Source organism: Lycium ferocissimum, chromosome 3, assembly GCF_029784015.1.
Source record: "Lycium ferocissimum isolate CSIRO_LF1 chromosome 3, AGI_CSIRO_Lferr_CH_V1, whole genome shotgun sequence".
Taxonomy (NCBI): domain Eukaryota; kingdom Viridiplantae; phylum Streptophyta; class Magnoliopsida; order Solanales; family Solanaceae; genus Lycium; species Lycium ferocissimum.
This window is the reverse complement of record NC_081344.1, coordinates 64,409,705-64,419,286: the sequence shown is the minus strand read 5'-3', so window position 1 is coordinate 64,419,286 and position 9,582 is coordinate 64,409,705. Positions and strand designations below refer to the sequence as shown.

Genomic DNA, 9,582 nt, shown 5'->3' with positions numbered 1-9,582 from the left:
TGGTACGTGGAGCACTTGGACACTTACCATCTTTAATGGATATCCAACCATGTAGAGACATCATCGAGGCGGCAACTGTGTTTTGGGATGAGAAGAGAGTCGTGTTTAGATTCGGCAACAATGAAATGACTCCATTGTTAGAGGAAATAGGTGGCTATGTGGAAAATGCAGCTTTATTACATAGGAAGAAAAATGGCAAAATTGCGGCATGATTATTCCAAAAGAACCTTCACCAAAAGAATTTGTTGACAGTTTCGAATTCAGGAAGGGTAAAGGCGTAGAATGTTTACAAGGGTCTATGATACCATTTGACTACTTGTATCATAGATTTGGCTATCAACAAAGTTTCACCAATCATCAAGATGAATTTTTTTCGTGTGACTCTTGGAAACAAAAACGGTGCTTCGCTTTCGCAGTGTGTTTTTGGGAACTATGGTGTTCCCTAAAGGGGAAACAAGAGATATTCACACCCGACTCATTACCGTAATGAAGCTCTATTTGGTGGCATTGAAGGAAATACTACACTGTGGTTCCTATGGTCGTGGCAGATATCTATCGAGCGTTAGGACGTTGCAAGCACGGATACAAGCATTTTGAGGGATGCAACTTGCTTTTACAAATTTGGCTAATGGAACATCTTCAAAAGGTCGACAGAAGTCTAGCATTTCGAAAGCCGACGGGAGAAAATCACATTCTTGGACATGTTCCAGGTGCTATTTTGACTAATAGATCATTTGAAAAGCCAAATTGTGTAGAAGGGTGGGTAAGACTTCTTAGCCGTTTGAACGATGATTCAATTCAATGGATGTTCGGTTGGTTTCCATCCGAGGTTTTGGTGTTTCGTACGAAGATCGTACCATTTTTAGTTTTGATGGGACTTCGGGGCTTGCAACCTTATGCCCCACTGAGAGTTTTAAGACAATCTGGAAGGAAGCAAAACATACCCTTAGTGGCAGACATGGATCATTATCGAGCCGACTACAAAGAGGGAAAATTCCTTTTGCGAAAGAAGTTCTAAGCATGTGGAAATCGAGGGAGACCATGAAAGCAGAGTCAATTGAGCCAAACAGATACCAAGCTGGATGCGATGATAACTATCTGGAGTGGTTGACCGCTAACTTGGAAGGATCAATCAAGCCCGGCATCAGCCTGAGAGGACGAGTTAAGGATGGAGAAGCAGAAGCACACATCTTACTCCGGCAACTGCGTAAGAAAAATCTTGTCTCTGAAGCCGAGCACCATGCACAACTTGAGGAAAAGGAAAGGGAGACAGAGAAATGGAAGCAACAGGCACTTAGTTACGAACAAAGCATGCAAGAATTAGATACACTTCTAGCTCAGCAAGGAGAAACTTGCATCAAAGAAGGTATCAAAACAGGAGGGGTTCTAGCTATGTCATACATTATCCAGAATCGCCGGAAGATCGATCAATCAATTCAAGCAACCAAGAGGCTCAAGAACGATGAAGGGCCTTCTTCATATTAATTAGCTCATGAAAGTCAAGTATTAGTTGTAATAATTTCCTTTATTACTCTGTACTAAGATTTAAATTTTCAAACAATGTATGTTTTTGGGGTCTTCAATTAATAGCACGTTGGGATGACATATAATTACATGTTTTATCCTTCAGATCTTCGCTAGGCCTACCTCTGGCACAAAAGAGGTCCCATGCATAATAGGTCGCGCTATGATTTTTCTTTTGCTATGTGATTTGTTTGCTATGCGATATATGTTTCTTTCACATTATTTGTTAATGTTAACATTATTTTATCAAAGTAGCAATCATTCGCACTATACTAACGTAGTTTTCTTCATTTTGAAGGTTTTCTTTTATTTTGATTATTTCCCCAAAGGTTGATTCGTGTTGACTGCGAACTGGCGGATCACCCATACTTCACAAGATCAAAAGCACGAGCATCCAACAACATGAATGATTCAGGTGCATCTGAACAGAATGGCTTGGGACTTATCACCATTCCGAGAGACGAACCTGAGGCTTCGGAGGGAAGGAATGATGTGGACTCATCGCCCAATTGATGCAACAAATGGCCAACATGCAAAGTGAAATTGAGCGACTTCGAAATCTCACCAACCTGTCCATTACCCTCAACACTCCTCCTCATGAACAGAGAACAAGTGCGACAATCCCACCATCCTTTTCGCCTGTTGACTCGCCTGCCCCTCAACCATTTCCCTCAAACCCTCCACTTCACACAATCAATCCAAGCGCTACTAATTCTCCCCCATCCCACAACAAACTAACCTACAACAAACCATCTCACAACAATCTAATCCACAACAAGCCATCCCACAAACAACTAACCCACAACAAGCCATCCCGCAACAAAATAACCCGTAACAAGCCAATCCACAACAAGTTAACTTTCAACAAGCCAATCCGTTACCCTTCACCACTCCATATGTTCCTCAGCCTTCAGTTATCCAAACTATCCCACTAAACTAGTACTACCCCACTTACCCAAAGCTACCAAGCAACCCAACACATACCGTTGGCACACGCCGCTAACCATAACACGCAAGATGTGCCACCGGTATATGTAGCGGAAGCTCAACCTTCACTACCCCATTGCAAGCCGTGCAACATAGAGAGGCCGATCCTTATGAGGAGATGGAAAGGGAAGCTAGGGCAAAAGCGGACGAGAATGTTGCAAAGGAGATTCGTAGTCTGAAGGAAGCGTTTAGAAGCATCCAAACCCACAAGGGATGTGAAGGACTTGAATACGAGGATCTGTGTATTCATCCCGATATTGAGTTGCTTGCTGGATATAAGGTGCCAAAATTTGATATGTTTGATGGAAAAGGAAATCCTCGGGCTCATTTTGAGATCGTACTGTGATAAGCTTGTTGGAGTAAGGAAAGATCAAGCCATTAGGATGAAGCTGTTTATAAGGAGCTTGAGAGGAGAAGCACTTGATTGGTACACATGCCAAGATCCGCAAAAATGGCGTAGTTGGGGAGAGATGGCGCGCAAAAATTCATGGATAGGTTCAGGTTTAACACTGAGACTGTCCCAAACAGATTCTATTTGATGAAGTTAGAACGGAAGTTAACAGAAACTTTCAGAGAGTATGCTATGCGGTGGAGAGCAGAAGCCGCAAAGGTCCAGCCCCCGATGGCAGAAAGTGAGATATCGACGCTCTTTATACAATCTCTAAAACATGCAACATACTATGAAAGGTTGATAAGTGTCATCGGGCAAAAGTTTTCTGAAGTTATTAGGATGGGAGATTTCATAGAAGAAGGTATCAAGACGGGAAGAATCACAAATTTGGCGACCTTGCAAGCAACAAGTAAGGCAATTCAATCAGATTCAATTGGGGGAGCAGCTAAGAAGAAGAAGGACGGAGTGTCCGCGGTCATGACCATCAGGAACGTAGACCAAACCAGATGTTAACCTACCAATACCCTTCATCCCAGCCTTCATATCCACAAAAGCCAATACGCCCAAGTCCCTCAGCCTTATTACCAACCTCCACCCGCTCCCTATCCTGTTTACCACACCCAGCCAACATATTATCCACCTCGAGCACCTGCCTATCAAAGCCCATCACAATACCAACCAACCTACCCGCCTCAACCCCAATACCAACCACAAAATCGTCCACAAAATATACCCAGACCTCGCCCAAACTTTGAAAGAAAACCAACTAAAACTTATACACCATTAGCCGAACCCTTAGCCTAATTATATGAAAGGTTGAGAACCGCGCAGGATACTCCAACCGATTCAAGGAAGAGTTCCCAACCCCCTTCCTGGATGGTATGATGGGACTAAACATTGTGTGTATCATTCAGGAGTTGCCGGACATGATATTGAAAATTGTCTTACTCTCAAAGATAAAATTGAGGCGTTGATCAAAAAAGGAGTCATCCTGCTCAAAGGAGCTCCCCCAAATATAAACAACAACCCTCTACCCAATCATGGTGATGCAAATGTGAACATGATCACTATTGATGAAGACTGTAACTTGGAAGGGACTATTGTACCGGTCAAAAAAGAGAAAAAAGTTGAATCATCAGCCTTTATCGCTCCCGTAATTACAGTCCAAATGAGGGCACCAATTGAAGTGGAAGTGCTCACTCCAAGGCCTAAGATCACAGCCTTAGTTGCTCAGGCACCTTCTTTCAACACCAAAGCAGTTCCTTGGAATTACTCGGCTGATGAAAGGAACAAAGGAAAGGCAAAATTAGTTGTAGAAACTATTGCTGCCGGGATAACAAGATCTGGGCGGTGTTATGCCCCCGAAGAGGTAGCACGAGGAGCACCGAGTAAGGAAAACAACCAAAAGAAAGCTGTGATCGAGGCTGAAGTAGAAGAATTCTGGAGGAAGATGCCAACTAAGGAATATTCTCGTTGTAGAACAACTAAAGAAAACACCGGCTCAAATTTCTTTATTGTCATTGTTGATGAATTCTGAAACTCATAGGAGCGCTTTAGTGAAGGTACCGAATGAAGCCTATGTTCCGAGACCTCTAGCGAGAAATTTTCAGCCATGGTTGGAGAAGTCCTCGAAGCCCACAAAGTCTCTTTTCATGACGATGAGTTGCCACCGAAGGTTTGGGGCACAACAAGGCATTGAATATCACAGTCAAATGCAGAGATAAATTCATTTCTAAAGTGTTGATTGATGGGGGTTCAAATTGTTAACATATGTCCTGTCATTACTCTCCGAGCTTTAGGAATTGATATCGGGAAACTTCGTGATAGTCACGTGAGGGTTAAAGGTTTTGATGGAGCTCAAAGGGGTGTCGTAGGGGAAATTGACTTAGCACTGAAATTGGACCCGTGGAGTTTGCGGTGGAATTCCAAGTGATGGATATATCCGCTAGTTACAACTTGCCGATAGGAAGGCCATGGATCCATATGGCACAGTGCGGTCCCTTCTACCCCGCACCAAAATTTGAAATTTGTCCGGAATCATCGGGAAATTGTGATCCATGGAGAAGGCAACAATTCGATCTATCCCGAAAACTCAATTCTATTATTGAAAGTGTAGAAAGGCTAGATGGATCTCGTTTTCCATATTAAGGAAACCATGTGTACTACTCAAGCCGAAAGGGTAAAGTTGTCACGTGTGCTTATGATGGTGGCTTGGGAAATGTTGAAGAATGGTTTTAAGCACCGGTCGAGGTCTCGGAGTGAACTTGGATGGAATAGTAGAACCAATTCAATTACCCGGTCAGAAGGATACTTTTGGTCTTGGATACGAGCCCACTCTTGAAGAAATCTCATTGGCTAGTCTCAAAAGGAAAGGTGATATTCCCTTGACAAAGCCTGTCCCTCTCCTGAATCAGTCATTTTTCAAGGCGTCTGTCACCCAAGTATCAGAGGAAGCTGCTGAAGACAACCTCGTGGAAGGTCTCAAGAATCTATTCATTGCCGAGGAAGAAGTTGAATGCAATGTGATTCTGGATGATTGCCCTGAAACTCCAACTATCTGGGATCGAGCCTGGAGATGCTTTAAACAATTGGACTTGTACCCCCCCCGATTTCTGGGGAGTCTTAGTAGATGATTTGTATTAGTATTTGATGAAACAACGCGATTCAAATTTGAGGCCTGAATCGTGTTTATGCTTTTGTTGTGTTTTGCCTCCACCTTTTGAAAGCTTAAATGCCAAATCCAAACTATAATTTTATTTTTTAATTTCGTCTTCATTTAATTAATTTCTCTTTTCTTTTTCAGCAATCAAACTAGTAAATGCAACGATCTTGTGAATATGACACGTAATGAAACAAGCGAACCAATCCTAAATGCCGAACAAGATTCTGAAGAATATGAAGAGGACATGCAACCTGAAGAGTTAACTAAAGATTTTGAACATTTTGAGAATAAACCAAAACCAAATTTGGATGAAACAGAGACCATAAACTTGGGAGACTCAGAAACAGTGAGGGAAACAAGAATTAGCGTCCATTTAACTCCATCACAAAGGGAAGAATTGATCAACCTCTTGAGACAATATATAGACGTGTTCGCTTGGTCTTATGATGATATGCCGGGTCTAAGCACGGACATTGTTTCACATAAGTTGCCTATTGATCCATCTTGTCCTCCAGTGAAACAAAGAAAAGAAATATTAAACCGGATTTGAGTTTAAAAGTCAAGGAAGAAGTCTCCAAGCAATTTGATGCAAAAGTCATTCGAGCTACAAGGTATCCCACTTGGCTAGCCAATATCGTGCCTGTACCAAAAAAGGAAGGCAAAGTCAGGGTATGCGTGGATTATCGGGATCTCAACAAGGCTAGCCCGAAAGATGACTTCCCCCTCCCAAATATTCACATACTTATTGATAACTGTGTGAAGCATGAGCTGCAGTCATTCGTTGATTGCTTCGCGAGATACCACCAAATTCGATGGATGAAGAAGATGCCGAGAAAACGGCATTCATCACACCTTGGGAGTATACTATGATCGAGTGATGCCTTTTGGACTCAAGAATGCGGTGCCACCTATATGAGAGCCATGACTACCATTTTTCATGACATGATCCATAAGGAGATTGAAGTCTATGTGGACGATATCATCATCAAGTCACGAAAGAGTTCAGATCACTTGATGGATTTGAAGAAGTTCTTTGACAGGTTGAGGCGATATAATTTGAAATTAAATCCCGCAAAGTGTGCGTTTGGTGTTCCTGCTGGGAAGCTGTTAGGTTTTATTGTGAGCAGGAGGGGCATAGAATTGGATCCTTCGAAGATAAAGGCTATTCAAGACTTGCCTGCCCCAAAGAGTCGAAAGGATGTGATGAGTTTCCTCGGTCGTCTCAACTACATTAGTCGATTCATAGCACAATCGACAGTAATATGTGAGCCAATAATCAAGTTATTGAAGAAAGATGCTGCTACCAAATGGACGGAAGATTGCCAACGAGCTTTTGATAGAATCAAAGAATATTTGTCTAATCCACCTGTTTTGGTGCCTCCAGAATCCGAAAGACCTTTGTTATTATATTTGTCTATGTTAGCGAATGCATTTGGATGCGTGTTGGGACAACATGATGAAACAGGAAAGAAGGAGCAAGCAATATACTATTTGAGCAAGAAGTTCACGCCTTATGAGGCCCGATATACTTTGTTGGAACGCACCTGTTGTGCTTTGACTTGGGTTGCACAAAAGTTAAGACATTACCTGACTGCATATACTACTTATCTCATCTCAAGGATGGATCCACTCAAGTATATCTTTCAGAAGCCCATGCCTACTGGGAAGTTAGCTAAATGGCAAATTTTGCTAAGTGAGTTTGATATTGTATATGTTACCCAAAAGGTTATCAAAGGGCAGGCAATAGCGGATCATCTTGCTGAACATCCCGTAGATGAAGAATACATGCCTCTTAAGACTTATTTCCCCGATGAAGAGGTGCTGTTTGTCAGAGAAGATATCTCAGAGGAATATCCAGGGTGGAGAATGTTCTTTGATGGGGGCTGCAAATTCCAAAGGAGTTGGCATTGGAGCAGTTTTAGTTTCGGAGTCGCCCGCATTATCCAATTTCAAAGAAAGCTCGTGTTTTCGTGCACCAATAATATGGCAGAGTATGAGGCTTGTATTCTTGGACTCAGAATGGCCGTTGATATGAACATACAAGAATTATTGGTTATAGGTGATTCTGATTTATTGGTTCATCAAGTACAAGGCGAATGGACCACTAAGAACGTGAAGATACTTCCGTACCTGCATTGTGTGAAAGATTTGTGTAAGAGATTTATCAAGGTGGAATTCAAACATGTCCCAAGGGCTCAAAATGAGTTTGCTGATGCTTTGGCAACCTTGTCCTCTATGATTCAGCACCCGGACAAGAATTACATAGATCCTATCAAGGTGAACGTGCAAGATCAGCAAGCCTATTGTTTCCATGTAGATGAAGAACCTGATGGAGAACCTTGGTACTATGACATTAAGAAGTATCTCAAGGCAGGAGACTATCCAGAAGGCATAACCAGTGTTCAGAAGAGAACACTTCGAAGATTAGCAAACCGCTTTTTCCTAAATGGAGAAATCCTTTATAGGAGGACTGTAGATTTAGGATTGTTAAGGTGTGTTGATGCCAAAGAAGCGGTCAAGTTGATTGAAGAAGTGCATGGCGGTACATGCGGGCCTCATATGAATGGTTTTACTCTGGCTAAGAAAATTCTACGAGCTGGCTATTTCTGGATGACTATGGAAACAGACTGCATTCATTTTGTGCAAAAGTGTCACCAATGTCAGATTCATGGTGATTTGATTCGAGTCCCACCAAATGAGTTAAATGTGACAAGTTCTCCTTGGCCATTTGCAGCTTGGGGCATGGATGTCATTGGTCCTATCGAGCCGGCCGCGTCAAACGGACATAGGTTCATTTTGGTAGCCATCGACTACTTCACAAAATGGGTAGAAGCATCTTCGTACAAGTCAGTGACGAAGAAGGTAGTGGTAGACTTTGTTCACAATAACATCATTTGTCGATTCGGAATCCCTGAGTCAATTATAATAGATAATGGAGCTAATCTTAATAGTGGTCTGATGCGTGAGATATGCGAAACATTTAAGATTACTCACCACAATTCCACCCCATACCGACCTCAGATGAATGGAGCAGTTGAAGCAGCCAACAAAAACATCAAGAGAATATTGCGGAAGATGATTGATAATTACAAACATTGGCACGAAAAATTGCCATTGGCCCTTCTCGGTTATCGCACTACTGTTAGGACTTCAACTGGGGCAACACCTTACCTTTTGGTCTATGGAACAGAGGTCGTGTTACCTGCAGAGGTAGAGATACCATCCCGAGGATTATCCAAGAAGCCGAGTTGAGTGATGCCAAGTGGATACAAAATCGATATGAACAATTGATGCTCATTGATGAAAAGAGGATGAATGCAGTTTGCCATGGACAACTTTATCAGAACAGAATGGCCAAAGCTTTCAACAAGAAGGTAAGACCGAGACAATTCAAACCGGGGCAATTGGTGTTGAAGCGCATATTCCCACACCAAAATGAAGCTAAGGGAAAATTTGCACCTAATTGGCAAGGGCCTTACATGGTTCATCGAGTACTGACTGGAGGAGCACTAATTCTAGCAGAAATGGATGGCGAAGTGTGGCCGAAAGCTATCAATGCAGATGCCGTCAAGAGATACTACATCTAGGAGCTTTTCATTTATTTTATATGTAATGTCTTTCTATGTAATGAAAAACTACATTCCCTCGGTGGGATACGTAGGAAACCCATATCGGGTTTGGACTCTTTAAGATAGGAATATTTTAAAATTTCCATTTGCTTGTATGTCTATGAACTACGCCTGACCTGATTCCCGTGGTGGGATACGTAGGCGGCCTACATAGGCTTCGGTCACATTATTAGAAAACCTCAATTTTATTTTGCCTTGTATGTTATGAACTACGCCTGACCTGATTCCCGTGGTGGGATACGTAGGCGGCCTACATAGGCTTCGGTCACATTATTAGAAAACCTCAATTTTATTTTGCCTTGTATGTTTTGAACTACGCTTGACCTGATTCCCTTGGTGGGATACGTAGGCAGCCTATATAAGGCTCGGTCTCGTCATGTTAAAAGTTC

At 42.3% G+C, this 9,582-nt stretch overlaps 1 pseudogene; it reads left to right on the top strand.

Moving 5' to 3' along the window:
* The first annotated feature begins 5,130 nt into the window (after window positions 1-5,130).
* Window positions 5,131-9,171, top strand: LOC132048999 (uncharacterized; annotated as a pseudogene).
* The last annotated feature ends 411 nt before the right edge of the window (window positions 9,172-9,582 follow it).